This window comes from Macrobrachium nipponense, chromosome 2 (genome assembly GCF_015104395.2).
Source record: "Macrobrachium nipponense isolate FS-2020 chromosome 2, ASM1510439v2, whole genome shotgun sequence".
Taxonomy (NCBI): domain Eukaryota; kingdom Metazoa; phylum Arthropoda; class Malacostraca; order Decapoda; family Palaemonidae; genus Macrobrachium; species Macrobrachium nipponense.
Window position 1 is genome coordinate 165,192,451 of NC_087201.1, and position 18,989 is coordinate 165,211,439.

The window sequence follows — 18,989 nt, forward strand, 5'->3', positions numbered from 1 at the left end:
GTAATAAAACAGGATTTCCTTTTATTTCTTGCTGTTGTTTATTCATACTAGGTGTGCGAGTGTCACTGTAGAAACGTCTTGTCACTGGCTCATAATTTTCTGTTTGCTGACATTTGGGGATATAGCAGTTTAGGTAATACTGTCAAATAATAAAAGCTGTTGATGCAATATTATTCTATTCACTTTTTTCACCTCTAGTTTGAGGAGAGGTTCTTACAATCAAAATTTCCTTGTCCTTATCAATGGATATATTTGGTCATAGTTTGTAAATATGAATCTTGCATATTACCAACATCGTTAACCTCAGGTCCCTTAATTTGAGTTTGGTGTTTTTACATTGCATGGAACCAGTGGTTATTCAGCAACAGGACCAACGGCTTTACGTGACTTCCGAACCACATCGAGAGTGAAATTCTATCACCAGAAATACACTGATCTCACCCCCTCAGTGGAAGCTTCTCTTCCTTCCTCGTTCTTTTGCCATGTTGGCTTCTTCCTTCCTCTGTTCTTGCCATGTTGGTGCAGCAACTCTTCAGTTCACTCTGTAAAACAACAGACCTTCTTAAAATTGTGCGTAATCATGAATTAGTTAAAATGAATCAAAAGTGTTATACAATTACAGGTTAGCAATTTACATATCCGCAAATATATGCCCACTTCTTTTCAACATTATGGAATTAGTGTTGAATCGATTTCAACCAAAGCTTCTGTTCATTGTTGAATTGAAACCCAATGAAACAATTACATTATAGATCAGGTGCCTATCATCGTTATAATAAAGAGCCACTAAATCATTGGCTAGGCACCAAGTGTCTATAATAAAAAGAGCCACTAAAGTTCTGGATAGGCAGCAAATCCTTATGAATAAAAGGAACCACTAAACCTTTGGATAGGCACCAAATACTATCTATGAGCAACTTATAAATAAAAAAAGCCCACTACAACCCCCTAGAAGGGCAGCAATCCTTATAAATAAAACGAGCCACTAAACTTCTGGATAGGTACCAAAATCCCTATTCAATAAAGGGAGCCACTAAACCCCTGGAAAGGCAACAAATCCTTATAAATAAAACGAGCCACTAAACCTCTGGATAGGTACCAATTACCTATGAATAAAAGGAACCACTAAACCTCTGGATAGACACCAAATCCCTATAAATAAAAGGGGCTACTAAATCTCTGGACAGGCACCAAATTCCTATAAATAGAGCCTCTAAATCTTTGGATAGGCACCAAATCCCTATAAATAAAAGTAGCCACTAAACCTCTGAATAGGCACCAAATCCCTATAAATAAAAGTAGCCACTAAACCTCTGAATAGGCACCAAGTCCCTATAAAAGGAGCCGCGAAACCTCTGGATAGGCACCAAATCCCTATAAAAGGAGCCACCAAATCTCTGGAAAGGCACCAAATCCCTATAAAAGGAGCCACTAAAATCTTCGGATAGACACCAAATCCCCAAGCCACTTAAAATCTTTAAAAGGATATCTTATAAATTTTCTTAATCCACCCTTTAAACCCTCATGTCTATTGTGATTTAAAGGCATCAACTGCTTTCTTATACAGAGAGCTCGTAACAAATACCCAAATCATGTGGAAAAAGAAATTGTTACCTTTTATCTCTTCCATGGGTGGGTCTATCAATCAAGGATTAAGTCCAAAGATAAATACATAAAGATAATGCATTCTGGTACTCCTGCATTGTTCGTTGCTAACCTATTGCTATTCTCCTTGCATTCTAATCCTTTTATTGGCATTTTTTTTATTCTCATTAAGTGAGATCACCTCTTTCTGTAATTCTTTTTTACCTTCAGTGACTATCCTAATGAACAACTTTATATTATTTGGAGGCTTCTATTTTAAGTCAATGGACCACGATGGTGGGCTTGTTCCAAATAGGTAAGATTCATTTTGTGAAAACGTAGAATATAATAATGCAGAAAAAAAATAACGATAATGATAATTTTTTATTATTTTAATTTTTCTTAATATTTCTTAAAATCATTATTATTATCTGAAACCCATCTCCTCCTGGGGTGCTATTTACCTAAACTAAAAAAAAACTAGCAAGCCATTATTTGGCATAAGCACATTAATAAAGCTAAAAATAGGCTACGACTTAAAACTTATCCTACTGAAAAAGGTCAATTTATCAATAACGCAAAATATGACAGTGCAAATTCACCTACATCACATGATCCTGACATTGCAAAGTTAGGGCTTCCATATTTTACCATCTAGAATCCTAACTAGATTACAAATGGTATTGGATATTGTATGCCATCTGTACATACTTTTTTGCAGATATTGTGTTAATATATAACCCAAGAATCACTTTCAGGCTATCAACTAAATTCATTTGGAATATTAACCACGCAAAGTATGCTAATGCGTATGTAAAAGGTGCCAGTGCGTATTCAAATTAGGAAAATACGTATACCACTGAATACTTGAAACTGGCAAATTATATATTAAAAGGGGAAATATTAATGCGCATTCAATAGTAGCAAACTGTATATTTTATGCATAGTTACATTTTAGGCATTAAGTTCTATAGTATCAGTGTATAAATAAATGGTAAATCTGTAATACGTATTAGGCATTATAACGTAGATGAGTAAGATAGCAAAAAGGGACATCATTTATATTTGATATTTTAAATTGCACCGTGTATACTGGTCTGGGTAAAGCGGGAAATGGGTAATACATAAAAACTATTATCAATACTTATATAAGAAGGAATATGTGCGCATTAGCATGCAGATAAAGATAAACAAATTAATCAATTAAACAATTACTAATCATTCTTATACAGTGCACTAATTTGACAAGGGTTTGACTTATATCAATCCGCATTAACAAAAGGTAAACCGATGTTTATGTTTAAAAAGTTAAAATTCTCTCCAGCCAAACGACATTGGAACATATGAATATATATATATATATATATATATATATATATATATATATATATATATATATATATATATATATATATATATATATATATATATAGAATTTAGGCCGAATGCCAAGCCCTGGGACCTGAGAGGTCATTCAGCGCCGAACCGGAAACACAGCAAAACTGTTTAAAAGGAGTAACAGGAGAAAAATAAAAAGTCAAAGGGTGGAAAATAAGATGAAAGAATATGAACGGAGGTACAGTAAAATGCATGCATGGGTGGCAGCTAGAGGTAGAAGGGAAGCTGCAAAGAACCTCAATGCCTACAGTGCACCACTTTAGGTGGACTGATGGCACTACCTCCCTAAGGTGGGCGGGGGTTAACAGATTTGGGCCTTTTAGTGCAAAAGGGTTTGATAAAAATATTTTAGCAGAGCATATTATAGCAGAGTTAAAATGGATGTAATCAATCCCCAGAGAGAGAGAGAGAGAGAGAGAGAGAGAGAGAGAGAGAGAGAGAGAGAGAGAGAGAGAGTCCTATCCCTGGGACACGAACACCATCGGATACTGAAAAAAACTAAATGAACTTGAGTTAAAACAAAGTTTCTGTCATTAGTGTAACAATAGAATTTAAACTGCTTACAAAGGCTACTCTGAACAAGGGAAAGACGATATGGTTTGGTCGTTAAAAGAAAAACTTGCAAAAAAAAAAAAAAAAAAAAAAAAAAAAAAAAAAAAAAAAAAAATCGTCAGGTTCAAGAATGACTAAAGTCTGTAGCAACACAATTTTAACTTCACAGCCCTGCTGAAATTTCTACATAGCTCGTCAGTATTTACCACGCAATTAAATTTCCATTTTTCAGGCAATTAAATTTCCAATTTTAACCCTATGATTCAATATATACTCAACCTATTTTAATTAAAAGATGTTAAGGTATAATTAAAAGTGCAAATTTGGCTCTCACATGGATGGTGGTCTCCATGTAATTAAAAACGCCTTCGGCTCTGACCCTAAATGACTGTAATGCATTTTCTAAATACCGATAGAAAGCAGCGTATCGCAGTTCGTATTATTATCTATTTATTAAATTTTTTTTATCATTATTCTTATAATTTTTTATCATTATTCTTATATTTTTTTTTATTATTTTTATCATTAGCATTAAAATCATTATCATTATTAGAGCAGTATTTTTTAAATAGCGATAGAAAACAACGCATCGCAATTCGTGTTATAATAATAATAATAATAATAATAATAATAATAATAATAATAATAATAATAATAATAATAATAACAATGGGCACAGTTTTCCGTGCCGAAAATTATGACAATGGTTGCAGGTCCACAATATCGCATGCAAAAGCTTTTATTATCCATTCAAGACCTTATACTCACATGCGATATTATTGTGGACCTGCAACCAATAATAATAATTATTATTATTAATTGAGCAATGTTAAACCTAGTAACAATGAATTCCCTGCACGCTAGACATTGACCAAGCAGCACTCGCAACATTAACTATTAAGTTAATAACGAGAGAGAGAGAGAGAGAGAGAGAGAGAGAGAGAGAGAGAGAGAGAGAGAGAGAATCAAAAGGTTTTTAATCGCTTACACCAACTGCATCTTCGCAACGAACCCAACGTAGGTTTTAACACTGAAGACAACATTGCATTACCATTTGCCTTAATCGAATATACATTGGTCGCTCGAAGACCTATTTAAAGATTAAAACTACACGAGAGAGAGAGAGAGAGAGAGAGAGAGAGAGAGAGAGAGAATAACCAGTGGTTATTCAGCAATGGGACCAACGTGGCTTCCGAACCACGTTGAGAGCAAACTTCTATCACCAGGAGAGAGAGATTTTTATAGCAGCGAGTATCTATACATGGCTTACATGGATTCTACGCTCATCAAACCAGCCTTGCGAACCGTAGACCTATCTGCATTCTGAGTCTACAGACATTAAACCGGCACCATTACTGGATATTTTTTCGTTACTCAAGTACGTCAGTACGTCGTCCAAAGCTATTGTTGTAAACGAAACTAATTCTAGGCAATAACTCCGCACGGACTGCGAGGAAAGTTCCCGGGAATACGACAGCCACTAGGGAGGGATTGGCTCACTTGGGCGTCCAATGTATTTCGCCGTGTTTAGTATTAGCCCCTGGTGGTTAATTACAGTTGACCCCCTAGAACTAAATAAATTCTTTATAAGCAACCCATGCACTATAGAAAACTAATTGTCAAAGAAATATCCGACGCGGAGTTATTGCCTACATCTACCAACGAAAAGTAAAATATTCACAACACAGTAGGTCAATATGAAAATTTTAAAATGGTCAATCCAGCTAAGGACTTTCAGAAAATACAGACTGGGTTTATCAACGGAAAACACTAGCGACTAAGTACACCCTGAAACCTTTAGATAATTTATCAGAATGGCCCAACAGGTATAATTTAATAGTTTTTTAACAGAGCACTATATACAAGAGATGCATAATGTACATGAGATAGAGAATTCCACATAATGAGAAATGTAAAGTCTTCTATTTAGTTCTACGTTCCTAGCCTAAGGGCTGGTACTAAACACGCTGCCCTGCGGAACGCCTCTGTAGAATTACCATATTTCATATACTTAAAAAAACTGCTACAGAGAAAAAGAAAAAATTAATTCAAAAAAAGTTGCAGTAGATCTAAGCCCTTATACCGCGGCGAACTAGACTATGCCAGTTGACGTTTTTCTATACAGTTTTACCTTCTGAACAAGAAGATAATATTTTTTCCGCCGGCTGTAATTAACGTGTAATTTACCTTTGAACTATCCTACAGAAAGGGAGACCAATGGGAATGCGGGGTTCTGGGTGGTGTAAAACACTTGGCCGAATTATGCCGTTCAACTGTACCCTACGGTAAGGGGGACCGATGGGAATGAGGGGTTTTGGGTGGGGTAAAACACTTTGGGGAAGGTTTTATAGTGTTATTGTGTCATTTTCTCTTATTTATGACATTTGAAACACGAAATACAAGCTTAAATTAAGCTATAAATAAACCAATAATGGTGCCGTTACATAGCCGAAATCCACTTATTGCTACTGCTATTACGACGCCGAATCCTACTACGCATGCGCCAATCCTACTGCGCATGCGCCGAGATATAAGGGAGCTTTTAGTTCAGACAAAAACTTCCTAAGGAGATAAATGATGGGGGTTTTATAGGGGGTTACATGTCTTTAACCAATCATGTAGCATTATTAACCCTACGTTGCAATAGGAGGTTTTTGGGGAGGATTCATGCATAGTTACATATATTCCTTTTCCTCATTTGTTTTGAAATTGTGTAATATTATTTAAAACTTTTATTTCTGTTCCTTTTATCATAGTATTAATATGTGCACTGATTTGTTCAATATTACGTTAAAATTGAGGGCAGGCCACTGAAACTCTCCTGAGGGGTGGGACTAGAAGGCGGTTTTAGGACGTTTCGAGACCTTTCTGTCAATGACGTGAAATTGATGGTATAAGATTTTCGTGAAATTGGTCTTACATCTTTTCATTTTACAGACATTCCAATTTACGCATGTATTTTTTCTCCCTTCTTTTTTCTATATTCACCTTTACATGCCTGTCTGACCCATAATTTCTTGGATGACAATTTTAACTATAATATTTACTTTCATATATTATCTTCCTGAAGGGTGGGGGTTAGTTACGGGAGACAATTAAGCCATCCCCCCACTTCTTGTAACACATTGTACTAGGTTAGGTTAGAATCCTAACCTATATGTTACACTTCTAAGATTGCCTTCCATTAAGTTGGGTACAGGGCTCTGCCCCCTGGTCAGGTAACACGTTCTAATATGTTAGGCAAGGTTAGGTTACGATTCTAATCTATATGTTACAATTGAAAGATTGCCTTCCTTCAAAGGGGGTACGGGGGCGAAGCCCCCTGGTCAGGTAACTCGTTCTACTAGGTTAGGTTAGGTCGGTTAGGTTACGATTCTAACCTATATGTTGCCCTTCTAAAATTGCCTTCCTCCAAGGGGGTGTACGGGGGCGGCTCCCCCCCCTGTCAGGTAACTCGTTCTACTAGGTTAGGTTAGGTTACGATTCTAACCTATATGTTGTACTTCTAAAATTGCCTTCCTCCAAGGGGGGGTACGGGGGTGCTCCGGTCAGGTAACTTGTTCTACTATGTTGGGTTAGGTTAGGTTACAATCCTAACCTATATTTACACTTCTAAGTTTGCCTTCCTTCAAGGGGGCTATGTGTGTGTGGGTTGAGCCCACTGGTTAGGTCACACAATTTTTACAATTGTCCTCAACATTTTTGTTAAGTTCAATCACCCCATGAATTGGCCACTCTGATCCTAGAAGCTTGATAATATTCTATTCATTATTCACTAAATTGGTCTTAGACTTGTACTTGATCATTTATACTCTAGTACTAATGTGCAAATACCAGATGTAAAAACCATGTATATATATAATATATATTTGTATGTATGTATGCATTATCAGCTCTTACATAAAATATGTGTCCCTACTGTAAGATTTCATTGCAATATTGTTTACTTTAATAATAATACACAATAACTTTGGTTTCATAAACATAAAAGAAGCTATGTTGTACGGTTTCACTCACATTTGTCAAGTTCAATTACCCCCAAACGGACCTCCCTCATTTCCTATGTTGTCCACCCATTACAAGACCGTGTTGGTGTTTTTTTTTCTTTTCTTTCACAGACGTGAATATTTACCGCCCATCCCATCCTCCCTACCCTCTTTCGTGGTCTCCACCCCCCAATCTTCCTCCTAACAAACTTGCCGGTGTCTCACTTCACTTATCAACCAGCACGATGGCGGAAGCAGTTCCAGGCACCTCCACCTCCTCTGGGCAAAAGAAAGTATAATGTAGGCCGGGTTGTCGAGGGTCAGTGGGTTTTTGGTGGTGTCTGTAGGCAGATCAGGGAGTTTTTTGTAGTGCCAGTAAAAAACAGGAGTGCCGCAACTTTGCTTTCCGTGATTAAGGACTACATTGTACCGGGAACCACTTTTATTTCTGACTGCTGGAAGGCTTATAATTGCCTGGCGGACGAAGGCTACTCCCACTTGACTGTCAACCATTCCATCAACTTTGTGGACCAAGTAACCGGTGCCCATACAAATACAATTGAAAGGCGGTGGAGGGAACTTCGTGAGACAACGCCTTGGTATGGCCGTAGAAGGTATAACTTTGTCGGGTACTTGGCAGGGGCGTACTTTAAAATCCACTTTCACGACCCCAAGACGAGGCTCCACGCCATCGTGAAAGCGGCTGCTGAACTCTATCGTCCACCCCTTTAAGGTAAGGTTCCTAATCTTTAATGTACTTTGTTATATTGTGTTTTAGTGTTATAAAGGTTTAGTGTTTTTTGATGTCTGCGATTTTTATTGAGAATTATTTACCATCATATCCCAGCGTCCTTGTTGGTTACGTATCCACACCCCCTACTAGCATTCAAATATAGCGGTTTGTTTAAGTTTGTTAGCCCCGAACCAACACTTCGAATATTGTTTAGTTGAAGTAGACTATGGCAATTGACGTTTTCCTATGTTATTTTGCTTACTTTATAAGAGTTTAAAGTAATATTTTGCCGGTCGACTGTAACTAATCTGTTAATTACCTTTGAACTTAGTATGTTGGTACATCACACCCCTTGTACTGTCATGTAGTGTTCAAAGGTAAATTACAGTTTAATTACAGTCGACCAAATAAATATTACTTTAAGTTCTTGTTCAGCAGGTAAAATAACATAGGAAAACGTCAACTGCCATACTCTACTATACCGCGGATCACGGGATTAGAATTACCAAAGTTGCAAAGCACATCTGCGCAGTGTTACCATATTTGTTACCATACAGGAGTTATTTAACTTAATTTTTGTTAATAAAACACACTATTTAAAACAGTGATGATAGTTTCAACTGCCTTTTAATTTCTAGTCCTTAATAAAGATATTCAACATTCAGGAAGAAAATTAGTTTAACGCATGCTTAGGCACTCCGTCACCTATGCTAAGCCTAACCGTTTGTAACATTGGATGAGGCAGCCATTTAAGCTGCGCAATACCGACACAAAGAACTAGTTAAAGATGCAGAATTACGGAATTTGACAAAATTGTGTTAAAAGCTACACAGGGGAAGCAAAAGTTCATGGAGGTACACTTCCAGCTGAGAGAAATTTAAACTAAAGAGTCCGTGCGATTCCTGAATAGCCTAACTCGTGCACTAGGTAATGAGTAACTGCATCTTTGACCTGTTAAGTAAGAGGGGCCCTACCAATGTAACATAACTTATTTCTGTGTATCTCCAGTCAACGTAAAAAAACAAGTTTATACAGAGTATTGCCTAAGTGAGACAAATATTGGAAAAAAAAAACAATAATAATAATAAACTTACCCCGTGTCTGTCATCACAATAACCCTCGAGAACTTGCAGTGTTACGAGAAACGAGTCAGTTTTGTCATATCTATTTAACTTTATTTCTCTTATTTCTCGACCTCACTTCTCAGTTGCCTTTCCTACCGTGGTCCTTGTGCCCGTACTTCGTAGCTTTCTGATTTCCCCCAACTAAAATCACAGTTCTATTTGTATATCGTTGTTTATTTACCATTTCGTAGTTATGCCTGACACTTAGGTTTTTCAAAATATCGCTTCACTAACACTGACTGGCTAAAACCACTCTTGGGCCCCCAAATACGTTAAGTTCAAGTTACAAACCAGCTGGTAACAAGCACTTGAGAATCTTGCTTACCAATGAAAAAGTGGTATATATACTAATTAATCTTTAGTCTGATTCATACCCCCGTTAATTACCCACAAGAATGTTTGGTAATTCTTCAGAAGCACTCCACACTGGATATTAAAATAAATAATCACCTACATGGAAAAAGCATGTGAAAAGCAATATAAAACGTATACTCATTATATGAGAGATTGAACGGGGTGGAATTAAATGAGCTTGATAAGTTTTTACCTCGAATTTTTCCTAAGTCGGGAGAGGTGTTTCCTCTACAGTAATGTTTACTTTTAATGAGCCCTCTAACTTACTTTCTTACGCAAAGAAAAGCAGTTCCAGTTACTCATTATTGGCTGAGATGTGTGACATCGTTATGACGTAATGGGTTTCATAACCAATTACGAACGACTTTAGTCGAAAACTAAGTTTCGCTAGCATTTCAGCGGAGAAATAAAGTTACCTGTCCAGTGTCCACTGGTATCCTTGTTTGACTGAATACTCGAATAATGAAACAAAAACCGGCATTTTGTCTTCCTGTAGCTATGTCAGAGGCAGTGGCTGGCCCTTCTGGCATTAATTTTGACAGAGACCTTCGATTGTTTGCAGTGCAATGTGGGTTACGGTGAATTTTATCATTATTTCTCTAGTGGTGGTAAAGAAGTTGTGATTGAATATGCTCAAAGACATAATTTAATTCTAAAGCAAAAAAACTGCGAGTGTTGTGGAGCTATTTGTCGGATCATCTACAACAGGAACGCCTTCAAGTGTGATCGCTCTGTAGTGACGAAAGGACGTCGGCGTAAGCGATGTGACACCCAAATCCATCCGCCACGGTAAGTAGCCTTGCTGTAACCCCTGTGGCTAGCGCGCGCAGCGCAACATTACCTCTTGCCAGTAAATGCCGTGCTTGCCAAGAATCTTTAAATATGCGGATAAGGCGCGAAGTGCCGTTCCGCCACGGCCTTACTGACAGCACACATAAATCGATCGTCGCTGATATGTAGTAGCAACCTACTTTGTTTGTTGTTGTTTTGGTATCGCCGCCATATTGGTTTTGGTGTTCTTCCGCCGATTTCGGTCGGCGGTCGAGTAGGCCCGCGAATCTGTAGGTGCTCCCAATTATTATTATTGCTGCAAAGCACTCCTTTCTGGTATTTCCCCACCCAAAACCCCCGATTCCCAAATGGGGGCCCCCAAGCTTGTTGGGTGGAAAAGGGGGTTAAAATAACATTTCCTCAAGAAAACAAGATGAGATTCACTGAAAAAACACCATTAAATGAAGGATTGTTAATTGTCTTTTAGAAACCGGTGATGCGGCTTGCTTCTGAAGAATGACCGAATGTTTAATTACGAAATATTGCGAGGTATACCCCCATATTCGAACGTTAAACATAGCAGCTACAATACACCGTCACTTTCGCTAAGATGGCTGACTGAAAACTGCCCACTCAGTGCCCAGGATTATCAAAGAAGGTTTGCTTTTCGCCAATCAGAGACCTACACTTTTCCCCTAGAGGAAACCCCGTTTCTATCGCCCTCTCTCATTGGCTGCTGGATGGAAGGCTTTGGGAGCGATTCTCCCTTTGGTAGCTTTTGGATAGTTTTTCTCCAACGATAATTGTCATTGTGAATGGTCTCTTTAAACAGATTAGATAAGAATGAAATAATAAATGAATAAATGAATTGATAAATTAATAAATTCGTCAGCTTATCAGCATAGCACGAGGGAAATATAGAAAAATATGAACAAACGTAAGTCCTTATCAGTGAAACAGCAGCAACCAAGATATAGACGGTAACTTAAACTATTTAAAAGTGGGCTTGAAAGTATGTTAACAGTCACCAAGACTGGGAAATTAGTTTAAGATTAATATTTTGGGCAATACATATGGACAACCCTAAGCCATTTTTCCTCAAAACGTGGGATTTTATGTTGCAAAATCACAATACTGCGTTAACACAACGCTAAAACATATTATCACTTTATTCTAGTGTTAACAGGGGAAATGGTAGTGTGTCTGTTATATCAATTATGAGTGAAATATTTGGAATATGACGTAAATCATGCTTCAATTTCATGCACCATTTCAACTTTTACAGGTGAAATGAGCCTTAATATCCGTCGAAATATCTGTTCGTATTTGTACTTAAAAAACAAAAGCTCTCTCGCAGATGTATTAAAAGCGGTTACCACCGCTACAAAAAAAAAAAAAAATTAATAAAAAAAAAAAAAAAAAACGAAATAGCATTAATATACAGACCATATATAGACAGGTAATGAATTCATGGAAATGGCTGAAGCGTCATTTTCAATTTCCCAGCTGACAAAACTGCAAGCAAATAATACTCCAATGCACAGCAATACCGATTTTTTAAATTTTTTTATTTGCTCGATACATTGGGGCTTCTGATAACTAAAAACTCTTGCATGCAACCCAAACGCCTATTGAACTGACTTTCAAAGTATTTCTTTAAGATGGTAGTAAAGCAAGCATATTCTGTTGACCCACACACAAATAATTACAATGCCAATGATGTTAACAGCTCTAAATAAAGACTTATGTCTTTAATATGAGATCGTTCTCTTGCAGAAATAGGTAGAATTTATTGCATCATAGGACAATGTCAATAAATAAACCTAAACATAACAGAAAAGACACTATAAAAGTCAATGACAGTGAAGTGATGCATTAACTATGTCGAAGAAACCACAGTGATACAGTTGTGTACGAACTCTAATTATGTTTGTCCCCGTAGGGAGGTAGTTCAGTCAGTGGACCTCAAGCGGGGCACTGTAGGCATTACTTAAGGTTCTTTGCAGCGTGCCTTCGGCCCCTAGCTGCAACCACTCTCGTTCCTTTTACTGTACCACCTTTCATATTCTTTTTCTTCATCTTACTTTCCACCCTCTCCTAACACTTGATTCATAGTGCAACTGCTTTGAGGTTTTCCTCCTGTTACACCTTCTCAAATCTTTTACTGTCAATTTCCTATTTCAGCGCTGAATGACCTCATAGGTCCCAGTGGTTGGCCTTTGGCCTAAGTTCTATATTCAACACAACTCTAAGTATACTTGTGAAAAATGAAGTTGTGTAATTTTTCACAAATATACATCGAGCCCATACGTGAATATATAACTTTGGATCTTTCGACCGGAGAAATGTATCTAAATATAAGAAACACAATACTAATTTTGAACGAAGAATCACCATTCCTTTAACGTGAAATAAATACGAAAAAGTAATAAGTGAAAAATTACAAAAACGTCATAGTAATGTTTCAAAAATATACCTCAAGCTCGTACGCACGTATGTCACTGAGTACATCACACAAACAGGAAAAGTAAACAATAATAATCATCATTATAAATTGCAATCTAATGCATACCACACGAACTCTAAGAAGATTAACTAATTACCAAGACTCATTAGCATCTGCAATATTGCATATAGTATTCAAAGAGTTTCTTGTGATACAGAGAACGCGATGGAAGGAGAATTAATCAGAAACTTAAAAAGGAACTGTCGTGTTAAAAAGATGCACTCTTTCGGACATATAGTCATTTCGTATGCTTCAAACGTGTGTATCCAATTATAAGTGGAACATAAAGTAACACAGTTAGAGACATACACAAACACACACATATAGTATATATCTACTTCATAAGGGTAGACGTATGTCCACCGAAATATAGTCCTTAGTTTTAAACCAGAGTGTTTTAATGGACATTTTATACTTGAGTCGTATCGTGTTTTAACAGAAGAATTTATTTACACACACACACACACACACACACACACACACACACACAACACACACATATATATTATATATATAATCATATATATATATATATATATATATATATATAAATATATATATATATATATATATTATATACACACACACACACACACACACACACACACACACACACACAACCCAATCGCAATACATATTGTATCCCAAGAGTTTCATTTACGAGTTATATAAATATCCAACGTATTTTTAAGGAGCACCAAACCAAACTTTTAACTTTCTGATACATTAATTAACAACTGTAATAAATGACACCTTACCTCCCTCAATACTATCTTTAGTCATTTTCACCAATAAAACAAATGAATCACGTTCCACCATTTCCCGCTCGGCTGAATTATTACTCGTACATTCACCTACTGATTGCCAGCTATGTAAATGATTGAATTAGGCTGAGTAGCTAATCAGGGCACAACTAAAACCAAACTAACCTGGATCGTTTATGTATGAGGAGACCTCGCGACTTACAATAATTTATGCTGGAATATTCGAGGAAGTGTTGGACGTCTCTGTATTGGTTTCCCGCGTAAGGGCGGAGTTCGATGTATTCATATGTCATATTTTGGGGGATATCTACTGAGCCAGTCCTCTTGCATAAAATAATTGGGAGGATTTGTAACTCGCTCATACTACGTCGAGCGTGCTGTTGAAGTAATGTATGTTTGATGTATGTCAGGCCTTATGTATGTATGTATAAATAAATATATATATAGGATATGGTATATGTATATATATATATATATATATATATATATATATATATATATATATATATATATATATATATATATATAATAGTATCTGCAGACGGCAATATAGGAAGATTTCAGGAGGTTCCATGATACACTCTCAGTAACAGGCCATGATTTATTATACAAAAAACGTTTCGCACACAAAACACGGTGCATCATCAGTCTGTGAAGAAATAAAAACAATTACATTATATTAATACATAAAAGGAATTCATCAAAAATTAAAATTGACATAAAAAAAACTGTAAAAAAGCGTTATTAAAAAAGACAGTAAAAAACAAAAGAGAGAGACTACTAAAACACCAACCATCTCAGGTAAGGAAAGAAGAGGGAATGACAAAAACCGAGGTCCCAGTCAGACGAAAACTATGGCCAGATATAAAGTTGAAGACGAGGTGTTATTGTTGAGTGAAGGAACCAGCCTTTTTATGAGTAACGACTCTAAGGTGGTTAAGTGATCTGGGTCCTTCGTATTTGGCTATAATTTCCAATTATCAACTTTTTTAAATATACAAAATTGAAAGCAATTAAGATATCTTCTTAAAATAACGTTACGAATGTCTGGAAACGATCAGGGGTATTTTGAAAACTGCAAGAGAATTTGATTAACTGTAAGGACTGTGAATTCAGAGGCATTAATTAAAAGATATATTTAGCTTTCCTCGTTACGGGTCAGACTAAATCGACCGTGATCAGGGAGAAGGGTTCTAAAGTCTTTTATTAACAAACAGGCATTGGTCGAGGTTGCTCCAGTGACTCAATAAAGGCATTGTATGGATGAAATGGTTTGTGTTCTGTTAATATACGAACTGAACGCTGCCAGGGAAGTTATTAGTCTGCGAGCAGGAAGTTCAATCAAACTCTAATCATTTTTTCCCACTGACGAATTTCGTGAATAAACACGAGGCAATTCAGGGAGCGAGATTTATTGTTTTCCTTAATTACTGACGTAGTGATCCAATTTGAACCAGTATACCAGATACGTGGGAAGGATATTAAAGTTCATGAACTTTTTTTTTTATACGATCTGGATTTAGCTATATACAAATTTATCAGAGTTTAGTTGGTGAAAGGAAGTAAAATTTATTCGTCTAGGTAAGCTACACTGAATTCTGTAGATTCTGAATCAAGTAACGCAACTGAATTCAGTTAAAGATTTTGACAATTGCAATTATGCTGATTTTTGTAGATTTTAAAGTTAATTACTATCTGGATCCCACGTCAAGTTTTTTTGTCAATTATAATTATGTCTTTAAATGAACAACAATCTGGGAATCTTGAGTGAAGATTTTAAGAAAAAATCAGGAACAGGATTTTATATAAAATGTTTCCCATAATTCTGAGCAATTTTGCAGTTAGAGAATCACTTATTCTGCCCAACACTGGAACCCTGGGAGTTCCTTTCCCAAACAGAGGGCGTTTCCTCAGTCTTGAAGAGATCTAGCAGAACATGATTATGCAACCAGTGCCAGCGAGTCTCAGAAAATTGCAACAGGTTATTGCATTAAGGGAAGAAAGTAGTAGAGAAAGCATGAGTGTGGGAATTAATTGTTCTAAAATGTTCCAAAAAAGGAGAAAGACTGAACAAACGATTATATGTAGAGAACATAAGTTTATTTCTTCTTACGGTCTTTGTAGGTTAAGTGGTATATACTTTAGCCGTTATATTTTTCCAGGACTCATCGTGTGGGTATAGTTTTTTCTAGCAGAAAAAATCGAGTGAATAATTGTCTTGCAACAATTTTCGAAAATTGGTTCTCCCACAGCCATTTCGAACCTGGATAATGATGAAAGAAACTACTAACTCAATCTTGTTGGTAGAAAAGGCAAATACTTAAAATAAAACCTCTATTTATAACTAAATGAAAATTGCAGGATGAAACGCAGAGAACTTGAGATCATCAGAAAATTAAATAAACACGAGGGGATTTACCTATTGGGTAAATTAACCTCCTTTCCCTTTTTTTCAAAAAGAAATAACTTGAAAGAGAGAGAATGAGAGAGATAGTCGAGAAGAGAGAGAGACGAGAGAGAGAGAGAGAGAGAGAGAGAGAAGTTTCCCCTGAAAGCCAATACAACTTTTTGAAATTACTTACTTCGAGGGCTTCACTGGTATTCAGTAATACAAAATAGATGTAACATGAAACTAACAAAATAATTTGTGGTAAAAGAATATAAACTGATTCCAGCCTGAAAGTATGATATATATTATATTTAATATGGAAACATAATGATCTCGTAGTATGGCAATGATCTAGGCAGCAATCATTAAATTTACATAAAGCACTTTTGCCTTATAACCTCATTTATATGTAAAAGGATTTACATTTAAATGATTTAGATTTATTGATAAAATGGACTTTTGAATCCTCTACGACAAACAAGCGGAAAGGAGCCAATGTTTTCTTCGTATGAAAATCCCCTAGCCCCCTCCAAGCCCCTCCCCTCAACCCCCTCTTCCCCTCACTCACACACCCCTCACCATTCAGAAATGTATTAACCATTTCCTTCTGCTTGTCGTCAGTCATAAAACTTCCTCTCCCCCCAAAAAAACTCCATCAATTCCGTTAAAAGGTGACAGGTCGTGATCAGACCTCCAGCAGACCTCCAACTTACTCGGACGCGTAGTTATAAACATTATACATATGCCTAACTTAACGTAATTAAAACGTGCTAAAATCTACAGTCAAATAGAGCCTGGCTTCACCAACTAAAATTAAAATAAATACACTCTATTTTATTAGAAATAATTTTACTGTACTGTTTTTTATTTATTCTTTTTATATTGTCATTCTAATAAATAGATCATAAATATCCTATCCTAAAATTCCTGTATCGTTAACTCAACGCGAAACACCTTTTTTCAGAGCTTTTTACGATCTTCCACAGGACAACAAAGTAGTTTGTAGGCTTACTCCCGAGTAAGATAAAAATTGGGGTTCCTCTGCTACCCAATATGCCAAACACTGACGAAATGCTAGGACCCTCAATCACCACATGAACCAGTGAATCTCGAGCGGACATCAAACCTTACACAGATATTTCAGCTGTTTTCTGAGACCGGGGACGTCCACTCCTCTTTGTGAGGACAGATCAGAGAGAGGCAGGAGAGTTAGTCTCTACGTTCTGAGTAAGCTGGTGTCAGGGATGTTAAAGATATCTTGAACACCATATTCACTATATTCTGAGTAAGCTGGTGTGAGCATGTTAAAGAAATCTGAAAAACTATATTCACTATATTCTGAGTAAGCTGGTGTTGGGGATGTTAAAGATATCTGAAACACTATATTCACTATATTCTGAGTAAGCCGGTGTTGGGGATGTTAAAAATATCTGAATCACTATATTCACTATATTCTGAGTAAGCTGGTGTTGGGGATGTTAAAAATATCTGAAACACTATATTCACTATATTGCGAGTAAACTGGTGTAGGGGGTGGTAAGGATATCTTAAACACTGATTGTTCAAGATGTGCAAATGTAAATATAAAGGGTTTTTACCAAGTTTGTTTTTTCCGATTACTGTTAATCTGTAGAAATAGGCCCATTTTCTGATTACCCCAACTATAATAGATTAAGTAAGTCATTGAGAATATTCACCTAAAGAACTATTTTTTTTTTTAATCAGACTACATTATAAATATACTTCCACCCAAGGAAAAATGAAGTGCACAAGTACAAGAACTAACTTTTCTACAGACATCAAGTTCCAGGATATTAAGAAAGTCAATTAAATCATGATCTAACTGCAGGGGAGCGAATAGTATTGCAAATTCATGTAGCAGACGAATTTTAACAATGAGAACATATACTTCAACCTGCTAGGCTGTGAATTCAGTATAGTGAGTGAGCGGATGCTACGCCACACTTTTAGGTGTTGAAGTTAAACCCCTTAAAGGAAAACTGACCTTACCAAAGTGTCATAGAAGGTAAAGGCTGAAGGTTACACAGAAACGAAAAAAGGCAAACGTACAAGTTGCAGAAAATAAATATAAATGTTTCAGATGATATTCATGTTCAAGATACAAAACTAAATGCTTTTGCTGGTTAGCAATTTGAGTATGGCTTGCAATGAATGATTTAAGTGTTTCAGTTAAAGAAAAATTCATGTAGTCTTACCTCCAGCAAAAGCGTTTATGAAACAGTTACCCACTGTTATAATTCTTCCATCAAAGGAGTTTCACCGTCTGGGGAAATAAGACAAAAAATTACTTATTAAAAAGTGATGTAGTAAACAAAAAAAAAAAAAAAAAAATTTAAACAATCTGAGAGTTCAATGAACTCGTTCATCATGGTATAAAAATTAAAGGGCTACAGCCAATATTATAAATGAAATAAGACTAATTCAACTATCATGACCTTCTATAGAGAGACTATCAGCAAGAAAACACAATATTTCAGAGTAAAAGGAAAGCATTCATTCTTAAGGGTTTCTAGTTCAGTTTAATATAGATCTATCAAACAATAGAGGTGGCATGGTTCCAAGTACATTAGTCTTATTTGTATGTGTACTTCACTGCAATGAAAATAAAAAACATGATAATAATTAGAGACATACTTTTATCTTCAGGTAAATGGACTGGAAAGAATTGTGCAGAAAGTATGCCACATGTTTAAAAGTACTACCATATATAATATATATATATAATTATATTATATATATATCATATATATTAATATGATATATATATAATAGATATAGATAGATTGTAGATCTACAATATATATATA

The 18,989-nt window shown here is 36.1% G+C and overlaps 1 long non-coding RNA gene across 1 annotated transcript; it reads right to left on the minus strand.

Moving 5' to 3' along the window:
* Window positions 1–475: 475 nt before the first annotated feature.
* LOC135221559 (uncharacterized) lies at window positions 476–11,128 on the minus strand. The gene is made up of 3 exons (XR_010316031.1): window positions 11,058–11,128; window positions 9,348–9,693; window positions 476–542 (listed from the first exon to the last, which is right to left on the minus strand). It is a non-coding gene; the product is annotated as an uncharacterized LOC135221559 (long non-coding RNA).
* Window positions 11,129–18,989: the final 7,861 nt, after the last annotated feature.